This window comes from Erpetoichthys calabaricus, chromosome 14 (assembly GCF_900747795.2).
Source record: "Erpetoichthys calabaricus chromosome 14, fErpCal1.3, whole genome shotgun sequence".
Taxonomy (NCBI): Eukaryota; Metazoa; Chordata; class Cladistia; order Polypteriformes; family Polypteridae; genus Erpetoichthys; species Erpetoichthys calabaricus.
This window is the reverse complement of record NC_041407.2, coordinates 101,063,329-101,073,579: the sequence shown is the minus strand read 5'-3', so window position 1 is coordinate 101,073,579 and position 10,251 is coordinate 101,063,329.

The window sequence follows — 10,251 nt, the reverse complement described above, 5'->3', positions numbered from 1 at the left end:
CTTGGAAAAAAAAAGAAGGGCCAACACTGTAAAGATGGACTCTTTGTATAAGCTTCATGTCATTGTCAGTAAAAGCCTTTGAAACTTCTGAACTGCTCATCATTCTACTTCAGTACACCAGAGAAACATCTGACACAAAGATCTAAAAACACTGAGGCAGCAGACTTTGTGGAAACCAACACTTGGGTCATTCTCAGAACTTTTGGCCACGGCTGCAGATGAGTGATCAGTCGCATAGCCGGGTGTGTGGATCAGGGTGGTCATTCGTCCTCAAGCCCACTGTTTTTTTTTTTTGCCGGACAGGGTGGTCCGTTTGCCCTTTTTATGCCTGTGCTGGCAGTTTGTCTGCTATTGCTTCTCAGACTCAACCTGCCCAGAATCGCACAAATAAAGTAAAGCTGATTTATAATGTGCACAGATAAATAACCCTAATTATGCTTTGTTTTTATATAGCGCCCTTCACAGGACTTTGCTTCATAAAAATGCAAATGAAATAAACTGGGTTGGCATGTGATGCACGGTAAGTCGAGTTGGATTGACACTCGGTGCTCATCCTAATTTGTTTCTTTTTCTGTTCCATTAAAAGGCGGCTGATGAGTTTGTTACTTGACAGTAAGGACTACTTGTGTGAAAATGTCCACCCTGAATTTATTCCTTACAATGAATGCCACAGCCTGTGCCAGCAGCTGTGGGCACAAAAACAGCTAGATAGGATGCCAGTCCTTCACAAGTCACCCACCCGTTCCAGTTGCCAGTTAATCTAACACACAGTAATGTGAGGGAAAGGCCGATGCCAACATTACTCGGGCGTTAAACCCATGTTCCTACAGCTGTGGGGCAGGGACACTGGCATGTTTTGACCAATCTTACGTTTATGGTGTAAATTAGGGGCTGATCGGGTGCACAAGTGGGACAAACCTGAAGTGGAATGCCAGTTTGTCATAGGCACTGTCACACAGCCACCTTCTGTCACAGCGGGTCGAGTCAGGGTCACTGGTTGGCCCAGCACCCACACATTTGGGGGGATCAATGTGTATACACCACATATGGCACTGACCAAGCCAGGAATTGAACTGGGGTCCTTGGAGCTGTGCCACTGGACCTCTGACCACAGTGCCACAGCACAGATCACAAAAGCAGAATCTGATTAACTGTGTGTGCCTGGAAATGGAAAACTAAAATAAAATGAACTTCAATGAAGGACGTGCGGGAATGAAAAAGAAAGAAAGAATTGAGGAGGCGGCTTTGTGCAGACTGGCTGTGACCTGCAGCCCCAGTGACTTTGTGCTGCTTTCTGTCACCTGTGCCTGCTGCTGCCGCCTGAGGTGTGTGTGTGTGTGTGTGGTTAAAGTAGTAGCTGGGTCAACTGGGGGGCCAGGCCTCCCTCTGCTTAATGGGAGTTGAGTGGGTGTGGCTGTTGTTCTGGAGGAGGGGTGATGACGAGTGGGTGTGGCTGATGTTCTGGAGGAGGGGTGATGGTGAGTGGGTGTGGCTGATGGTCTCTAGGAGTGGGTGGGTGTGGCTGTTGTTCTGGAGGAGGGGTGAGTGGGTGTGGCTGATGTTAGGGGAATGTAGGTGTGGCTGTTTAAGGTGAGTGGGTGTGGCTGTTCTCTGGTAGTGAGTGGGTGTGGCTGCTGTGATGGTGAGTGGGTGTGGCTGATGGTCTCTAGGAGTGAGTGGGTGTGGCTGTTGTTCCAGTAGGAGACCTCGGTGGGTGTCACTTGTGTCCCAGCACATGGAGGCTAGAGGGGCTGTTCTGATTGTGCCGGGGGTCAGTGTGGCTTTTGTACACAATAAGGGGTGGGGGGTCACTGTGACTGTTCTGTATGTGATGAGGGGTGGCAGGGGGGTGCGGTCAGTGGGAAGGTGGCTGGTTGTTTTACTGACCGGTGGGGGGGGGGACTCATGTACATTGACTGCTCTGCTTACTGCTGAGTTCAGGGAGGTTGTTCTAGGACAGGGTGTAGCTTTTGCTGCAGGGGGAGGGTGGCATGGTGGGGGGTCATGACTGCATGATGATGCCAGGTCTCAGAGTTGGCAATCAGTGTGGTTGTAATGTGAATGTATTGAGTGCGAGGGGTGGGGGGCTGTTTTTTGACTGTTTACCAGTTAGGGGCAGGGTGAAGGGCCAGAAGTTTCCAAGAACCAGGGGGGCACTTTTGGATAATCTCTTAAAATGGAGGTTTGGCGTTGTGGCTGTCTAACAGTGGGACTGTTTTGACAAACCTTGGCGCAGTTCCCCCTTGGTGGTACTTCTAGCAGTGGGTTTATTCTCATTTCTGCATTTGCGTCATGCTATTTCGGCACACGCCTAAGTGACGGTCACACCCAAATGTCTCCGAGCCTCGTGATGCTTTGTTTCCACAAACATGTTTGCAAAGTGCCACTTGCTCAAGGGGCGTTGGTCCACCACCAGAATGGCGTGCACTTAAGCTCCTTAGTAGGCCCTTTGAGAAAAACACCAAAAGCAGAAGCAGGTGAGCACATCGCGCTGCCTGGTGCTGAAGAACGTCTCCCATCCTGTCCTTAAACCGACTGCCCCCCCACAAGCCATGATGTCAGTTGAACAGCAGTGGGCATCAGGTGGCACTGCCCACTGCAGTCTCCCTTGTGCAAGCCCCCGAAGTCGAGCATTTCCATATCTGTCCCCCAGCTACCCCTGGCACCCTTCAGTATGTGGGCGATGTGCCCTGTGGGCACCTGCATGTTGTCCTTCAGAACTGAGTCTGACTGGGCATTGTGGGTCACCTGACACCCACCACTGGATACATGCTTGTTGTACTGGCATCATGGAGGGGGCAAATCTAGGACTGCACCCCTCCCCCCACCCGGAGACTGGTTGGCAGCAAGTGGCAGACAGCAGAGCCATGGGGGGCAGTTGGGCGAGTCGACTTTTACTTTGTACAAAGCAGCTTTCTCTGTCATAATTAGTCACTGCTGTTAGTTTTATTGTCTCTAAAGAACTGACGTGACGTTACTGTTGTGCTCTGAGCCCACCTGCGCTGATAACCCCCCACCCTAACCTCCCCAATTCTGACTTGAAACTCTTCGAAAGCGTGGGCACGGTGGTGCAGTGGTGGCATTGCCACTTCACAGTAAGGAGACCAAGGGGGTTCACGTTGCCTGCATGGGTTCATCCTGGTGCTCCCGTCACCTCCCACAATCCAAAGACCCCTCAGGTCAGGTGGACTGGCATTGCTAAACTGGCACTGCTGTGTGTCTCTGGGATGGACTGGCACCCTGTCTGGTGTGCTTGCTAAGATGGGCTCCTGCTGGCCCCTATGGCTCAGCTCAGGTTTGGAAAATGGATGGGAGTCTTAGAATTGGACTGATCTGGGGGGGGGGGGGGGGGGGGGGGGGGGCTGGCATCCCATCTGGGGTCTCTGCCTGCCTTGAGCCCCAGCATTAGAAAAACAGACAGCCTGAATAAAAAATAAAATAAAAATACAAAGAAGTGTGCATGCCAATGTCGTGACTCACGTTGGTATTCTCGTTATTGGCACAGTTCCCCCCCCCCCCCACGTGATGTGGAGTGACTTAGTGTGGGGGGCTCAGGGTGCAACTGAAGGCCTCTCGCCATCAGTGTGGCGTCTGCTTGTCCCTCCTCGTGTTCTCTGATTTGGGTGTCACTGTGCCCTGTGCTGGACTGGCACCCCCAAACTGGATCAGCTGTTGCCTTTGTGAATACCGGAGGGCACGTCAGACCCCCCCAAACCCCCAGACACAGCTGCTCGTTTTCTTGTATGCTGTCTTTCCACTGGGCGATTCTCCTCTGCTCCTCATCCTCGTCACCCGATTTCAGTTGGTCTGCCAGTCCCAGGAGTGCTTGATGTTATTTTGGACAATCGACAGTGTGTTGTGAAAAAGTATTTGCCCCCTTCCCAATTTCCTGTAATTTTGCTTATCAAGAACACTTCGCTGTTTCTGATCTCCAAACAAATTCAGTACAATACCAAAGAAAGCCAAAGTGGGCCCCCTACATGGGTTTTCAATTATCATTTGATTTATTGAAGGAAAAAAGTTCACCAGCATCTCATCCTTCATTCATTTGTTTGTTCGTTCGTTTTCCACCTTTCATCTGAAGACGGGTCGCAGGGGTCAGCAGTTTTAGCCGTCAGGTCCACACGTCCCTGTCCTCAGCCACACTTGCCAGCTCACTCCGTGGGATCCTAACGTGATATAATCCTCCCAGCAAGCCTGGGGTCTTCTGCGGGGTCTTCTCCTAGCTGGTTGTGCCCGTGAAACCTCCACAGAGAGAGAGTGGTCCATGTCAGATGCCTGAACCTCCTCCATTGGTTCCTCTCCTGGACGTCTGCACTTGCCACCATCGCTCTAAGGGAGAGCCCCGCCACCCGGCTGCTTGTACCCGGTGGTCTCGTCCTTTCGATCCTTACCCAAAGCTCGTGCCCCTAGGTGAGGGTAGGAACACATTGAGGGCTTCACCTTCTGACTCAGCTCCTTCCTCACCACTATGGAGACCACCTAACTGCACTCGCCGCCCCCATCTGTCTGTAAGTTTCACCACCCCCCCCCCCACTTGTAAAGAAAGACCCTCAGGGACTTATATCACCCTTGTGAAAATGTCATTGCCCCCTCAGTGACTCAATCAACCAATGACCCAACTTTAAGTGGTGAGTTTCTCCCAAGCTTGACTGGTTCCTCAGTGGAACCTTTCCAGCAATGTGAAGTGGGCTTAAGGGTCTCAACAAGCAGCCCACCATACCTCTGAAACAAAAAAATCTAGAGGCCCTCAGAAAGAAACTTTCAGAAATGTATCGGGGGGGGGGGGGAGAGAAAGGGGTCACTGAGCAACCTCTAAAACCCTGGTTCCCCAGGGCTATCATCTCAAATTGGAGGAAGCTTGGAATGGTGGGAGATGTGCCAAGGAGTGGACGGCCTGGCAAAATGACTCAGAGAGGGCAGAGAAAACTCAAGAGGAGGACCCAGATGAGCATCTAAGGGGCCTGCAGGCCTCCCCCAGCTCAGTTCAGGATTCCACCATTGGAGAGAGTTAGAAAGTGAAGACCACTGAGGAACAAAAGGCCTCATCTACCGTTTGCCAAAAACCACTTTGATTACCAGTACAGTCCAACGTGGAACTTCTTTGGAGGACGAGGGGTCCTGATCCACCTGAGGTGAAGCTCACTCAGCTCCCCCCGAACCCCCCATGGCCAAACATGGTGAGAATGTGATGGTGATGAGGTGGGGGGGGGGGGGGGGGGGGGCTTCAGGGGACTGGGTGACTTTCAGGAAAATACCGAAGGAGAATTTTGTGACCCGAGTCTGGAATGTGAAGCTCACTTGCCACTTGCATAGGCAGCAGGACAAGGATGTGACACCCAAGAGCAGGTCCACCTCCGATTGGCTCAAATGATACAGAAGGGGGTGGCCTTGTCAACATCTTGACTTGAATCCCCATTGAGATGTTGTGGTGGGACCTTAACTGGGCGATTCATAGTTGAAAACCCTCCAGTGTGGCCGAATGAGAACATCCCTGTAGAGAAGAGCGGGCTGAAGATGTCACCGCCGCGACGTCAAAGACTGACCTCCTGACTGACTGCAGCTGTTGATTAGGGGGGCAATTACTATTTCACATGGGTGGTGACATACTGTAGGTGTTGGTGAACTTTTTTCCTTCAAAAAATGAAATGATCTTCTAAAAACTGTGCAGTGCTTTCACTCGGGTCGACTTTTGTATGTACTAAATTTGTTTGGAGCTTTGAAACAGTGAAGTGTTACGAATGTGTGAGAAATCAGGGAGGGGCAAATACTTTTTCACGGCACTGGGGGATGAATAGGATGGTAGAACCTGTTGGGCTGAATGGTCCGATCTTGTTGCAGATGTTCTAATGTTCTGTTTCCAGTACCACAGCCTTTGGGTTGGACTACAACTCCCATCAGTCCTGCTGGTGTGTAGTGGACCCCTGGGCAAAAAGGGGGGCTGCCAATCAGCACACCGAGGAAGCCCTGGGAAGTGGGCTCTCTCTCTCTCTCTCTTCCACCCGTTCTTCTAATTAAATTTCATCTTAAACAGAAAACGCCGCACACCAGCTGTCTATGGGGACCATCCATTATCATTATCATTATCCTGGCCAAGTAAGGTCCCATTGGCCCCAGCTGCAGTGCCAGGCAGGCCATATCCTTCATTATAACTTGCCCATCCCACATTGCCCCCTCAGAAAATCTGGGTTTGAACAAGTGGATTCATCGAATTGATTACTTTTATTATTATATATTATTTGGCTGGTGTGTTTATCCAAAGTGACTTACAGTACAACATCTGAGATACAATTGGTGACATTTCCTTTGTCTTTCCAATTGGGGCACAGGCAGGTGAAGGGACTTCCGCAGGGTCACACAGTGGTATCTGTAATGCGATTTGAACCCACAACCTTGGGGGTCACAAGTCCAAAGCCATGACCACTGCACCACACTGCCTGATTATTACGCATTTTGTTTTGAATTTGTCCTCTTAATATAAACAAGCTGTGCTGCCCGTCTAAGTAATCAACGTAGACTTCAGCTTATTCAGTGACACCATCTGTTGGAATGCATTTTATAATCCATGTAGTAATAAATGCATTTGGTTTTTCATTCCAACAGATGGTTCATCACAAATGTTTGCAGTAATAAATATGTTGTATTATTTTTTCCAACAGATGGCGCATCACAAACATCACTGCTGCTTTTACAAATCCCTTACCAAATGGCATATAACAGAGATGACTCAACCAGACACACACACAGATACGCAGACACTGGTCCTTTTATTAAGGTGGATATTTTAAGATTTCCATTTATATTTTCTGTGGATTTTTGTAACCCACTTCTTCAGTACAGGATCTCTGGGCTCTATGGGGGCGCCAATCCCTCACTGACACTTCACGCTGGGCCAATTAAACTAATCTGTTCATGTAATTGTATCCGCAGTGCTGCAGCTCTGTAAAAGTAATTATTGCTATTTAATCTGTGCTCATATTGTAATGCAATTAATGCGATTTGATTATTATTATTTTTTTTTCTGTGCCGTCACAAGGCACCATCCAAATACAAATCGAATAATCAAATCCTCCAACCGGCCTAATCCATTTAAGGGTTGTGGGGCTCTGGACTTCATCCCATCAGGGCAGGAAGCAACCCAATGAAAGGGGTGCCAGTCCATCGCCAGCCCCCCCATCGGGCAAACCCACAAGCGGCCACCAACCAATCCGAGGTCATGAGGCATGTGTGGGGGCGGAGCCTGAAAATGTTGAGCCGTCAGTCACAACATTGATCAGAATGCTGACTGGATGCAGGAGATGAGTGACAACTGAAAACGGGCGGGTTTAACAATTAAATCGCAGCAGCTGATTTAAAAAACAAAGATGCAAACTTAGCACTCTGCTCATCCTGATAGATAGATAGATAGATAGATAGATAGATAGATAGATAGATAGATAGATAGATATTAAAAGCACTATAATAGATAGATAGATATGAAAGGCACTATATCATAGATAGATAGATAGATAGATGTTACGAGGGTCCGCAGCGTCGCCTTGTATCCTATGATGTGCTCCAGCAGCCTGAATTCACCCATCGGACACCACAACCCCAGAGCATTGAAGAGCTCGGCCTGGCCGATAGAGGGTGCTGGTGACTCGCATGAATGCAAACAGGCCACTTTGCTGAGATTACTGCGCTTCACCGTGGGGTCCGTTTATTCAGCAACAATTTATCCACATAAAAAGCACACGCACAAAGTCCACAATTTGCTAACTTGAGAAAACTTTTGCATAGAAATGAAATCACCTACTGAACCCACTTAATTCAACTTATTTTCGTGTGTGCAGCTGTGCTTATTCCAGCAGCATCTGGGGAAGGCAGGAGTAAACCCCGGATAGGAGATAACGGGGAAAAGTAGAAACGTCAAAGCAATGCATTTTTCATTTTTCCAAATACATGCTGCTTTAAATCTAATATTTAGTTTCCGTTAATGACCTAAATTTAAAATAATATAAATACGCTTTTGCATGTAGTTGTAAAATAAACGGTTTCCACAGCTCGGGTCCCATTTCGACACACTTGAGTACCGCGGTCATCTCACGATTGTTTACACGCCACAGTTTCCTTATCTGGGTTTAGCTGATTTATAACGGGATGCAATCAAGTAAAAATAGTAACTAAATAAATCAAATCCCTTTGATGTGCCAGATATAAAACGACTCCACGCTTATTAATCATTTAATACAATGCAACAGTAGCTTGACTGGCGGAGCTGTGTCTGTGCCAAGTGCTCGGAGGCTCTGTTGGCGATTGAGATCATTTATTTCGCATAAGAAACCTAAAATGGTGCCAAAAAAAAGGGTCCGCGTCCGTTTCCGTAGCATTTAGAACTCCATTAATGCGGCACGTGAAGTCAACCGGCAGACGCGCGAAAATCTGCATTGTTTTCGCCCAAAGGTCCACCAACTTAACGAACAAAGGAATCACCGCGAGAACTAATTTTTCCAATCATCCATTTACTGAATTAATCCAATTTTAAGGTCGCAGCAGACACTATCCGGACAGCACTATAGGCATAAAGCAGGAACCAAACCTAAACGGGACGCCAGATCCGCGCTGCTCCTAAAGAGCGCAAATTCCGTCCCATTTTGCTAATTGGGCTAATACAGGATTGGGAAAGGGACCCTGCGTTGATAGCGGGGGAGACATGCAAATTCCGTGCCAACGCTCAATAGCTTGATTAGTTAGTTTATATGACGACATTTACTTGATTTACTGCGACTTAGATAGATAGATAGATAGATAGATATGAAAGGCACTATATGATAGATAGATAGATAGATAGATAGATAGATAGATAGATAGATAGATAGATAGATATGAAAGGCACTATATGATAGATAGATAAATAGATAGATAGATAGATAGATATGAAAGGCACTATATGATAGATAGATAGATAGATAGATAGATAGATAGATAGATATGAAAGGCACTATATGATAGATAGATAGATAGATAGATAGATAGATAGATAGATAGATAGATAGATAGATAGATAGATAGATACTTTATTAATCCCAAGGGGAAATTCACATACTCCAGCAGCAGCATACTGATGCAAAAAAAAAAAAAAATTAAATTAAAGAGTAATAAAAATGTAGGTAAAAACAGACAATAACTTTGTATAATGTTAACGTTTACCGCACCCCCCTCCCCCAACCCAACCAACCATACCCCCCAGGGTGGAGTTGAAGAGTCGCATAGTTTGGAGGAGGAACGATCTCCTGAGTCTGTCAGTGTATTAGGACAGTGACTTTGTGCAGGTGGTGCATAGGGATGAATGAGCAGCGTGGACACCTGCAAGTATAATTAAACATAATTTATATGCCAATGTATTTAATCATTTTATCATAGTTCTGTGTCATAAAAGTATCTTCTGACGGTGTCCACGGTGTGAGCGAATTGACAATTCGGGATTAATTACGTGAGCCATATCATCAAATGCCGAATTTGAATGTGCTCAGTGCCCTTTATCCGGACACAGCCGTCAGACCATCTTTTTTATATATATATATATATATATATATATATATATATATATATATATATATATATATATATATATATATATATATATATATACACATGTATATATATATACTGTATATATATTTGTTGTTTTGTTTTGTTTTTTGCTGTTTCCATCCAGCAACCCACAACTTTAACGAAGCGGTGGATGCTCGGTGGCGCAGCCGTTACCGTGAATCTGGCGATCGAATGGGGTTTGCACGCTCTCGCCTTTTCAGCTTTTATTTTCCATATCTGAATCTGTAGTCTAATTTTGAATTTTATTTAAAGCACCTTAATTGTTCGTGCTTTCATTTAATATACATGCATACAATTGTCGCTCTTCTGGTTATTCTTTCAATAGTTTTTGTTAAAGATGCAGGTCACTCTACGATCACCATGACATACTTTAAACTCTCCTAAATAAATGGTCGACCATTTGAAAGTACTTGATGTGAAGCAAACGTCTGATGGGACCTGTCTTGTCCAAGCGTCCATTTACTTCATTTCGCCCATCCTGGACGGCCCACACTGAGCCACTTCAGATTGCTCTTTACACGAAATAACACAAACTGCACAGACTTTTGCTCCCGATCTGCAGCCCTTCCCACTGCGCCACTCAGCCGCCTCAGTTTACCAGTAGAGTGGGACGTCAATCCTCTAAACACGGCAGTGAAGCCAACGAGGGACTCCAAC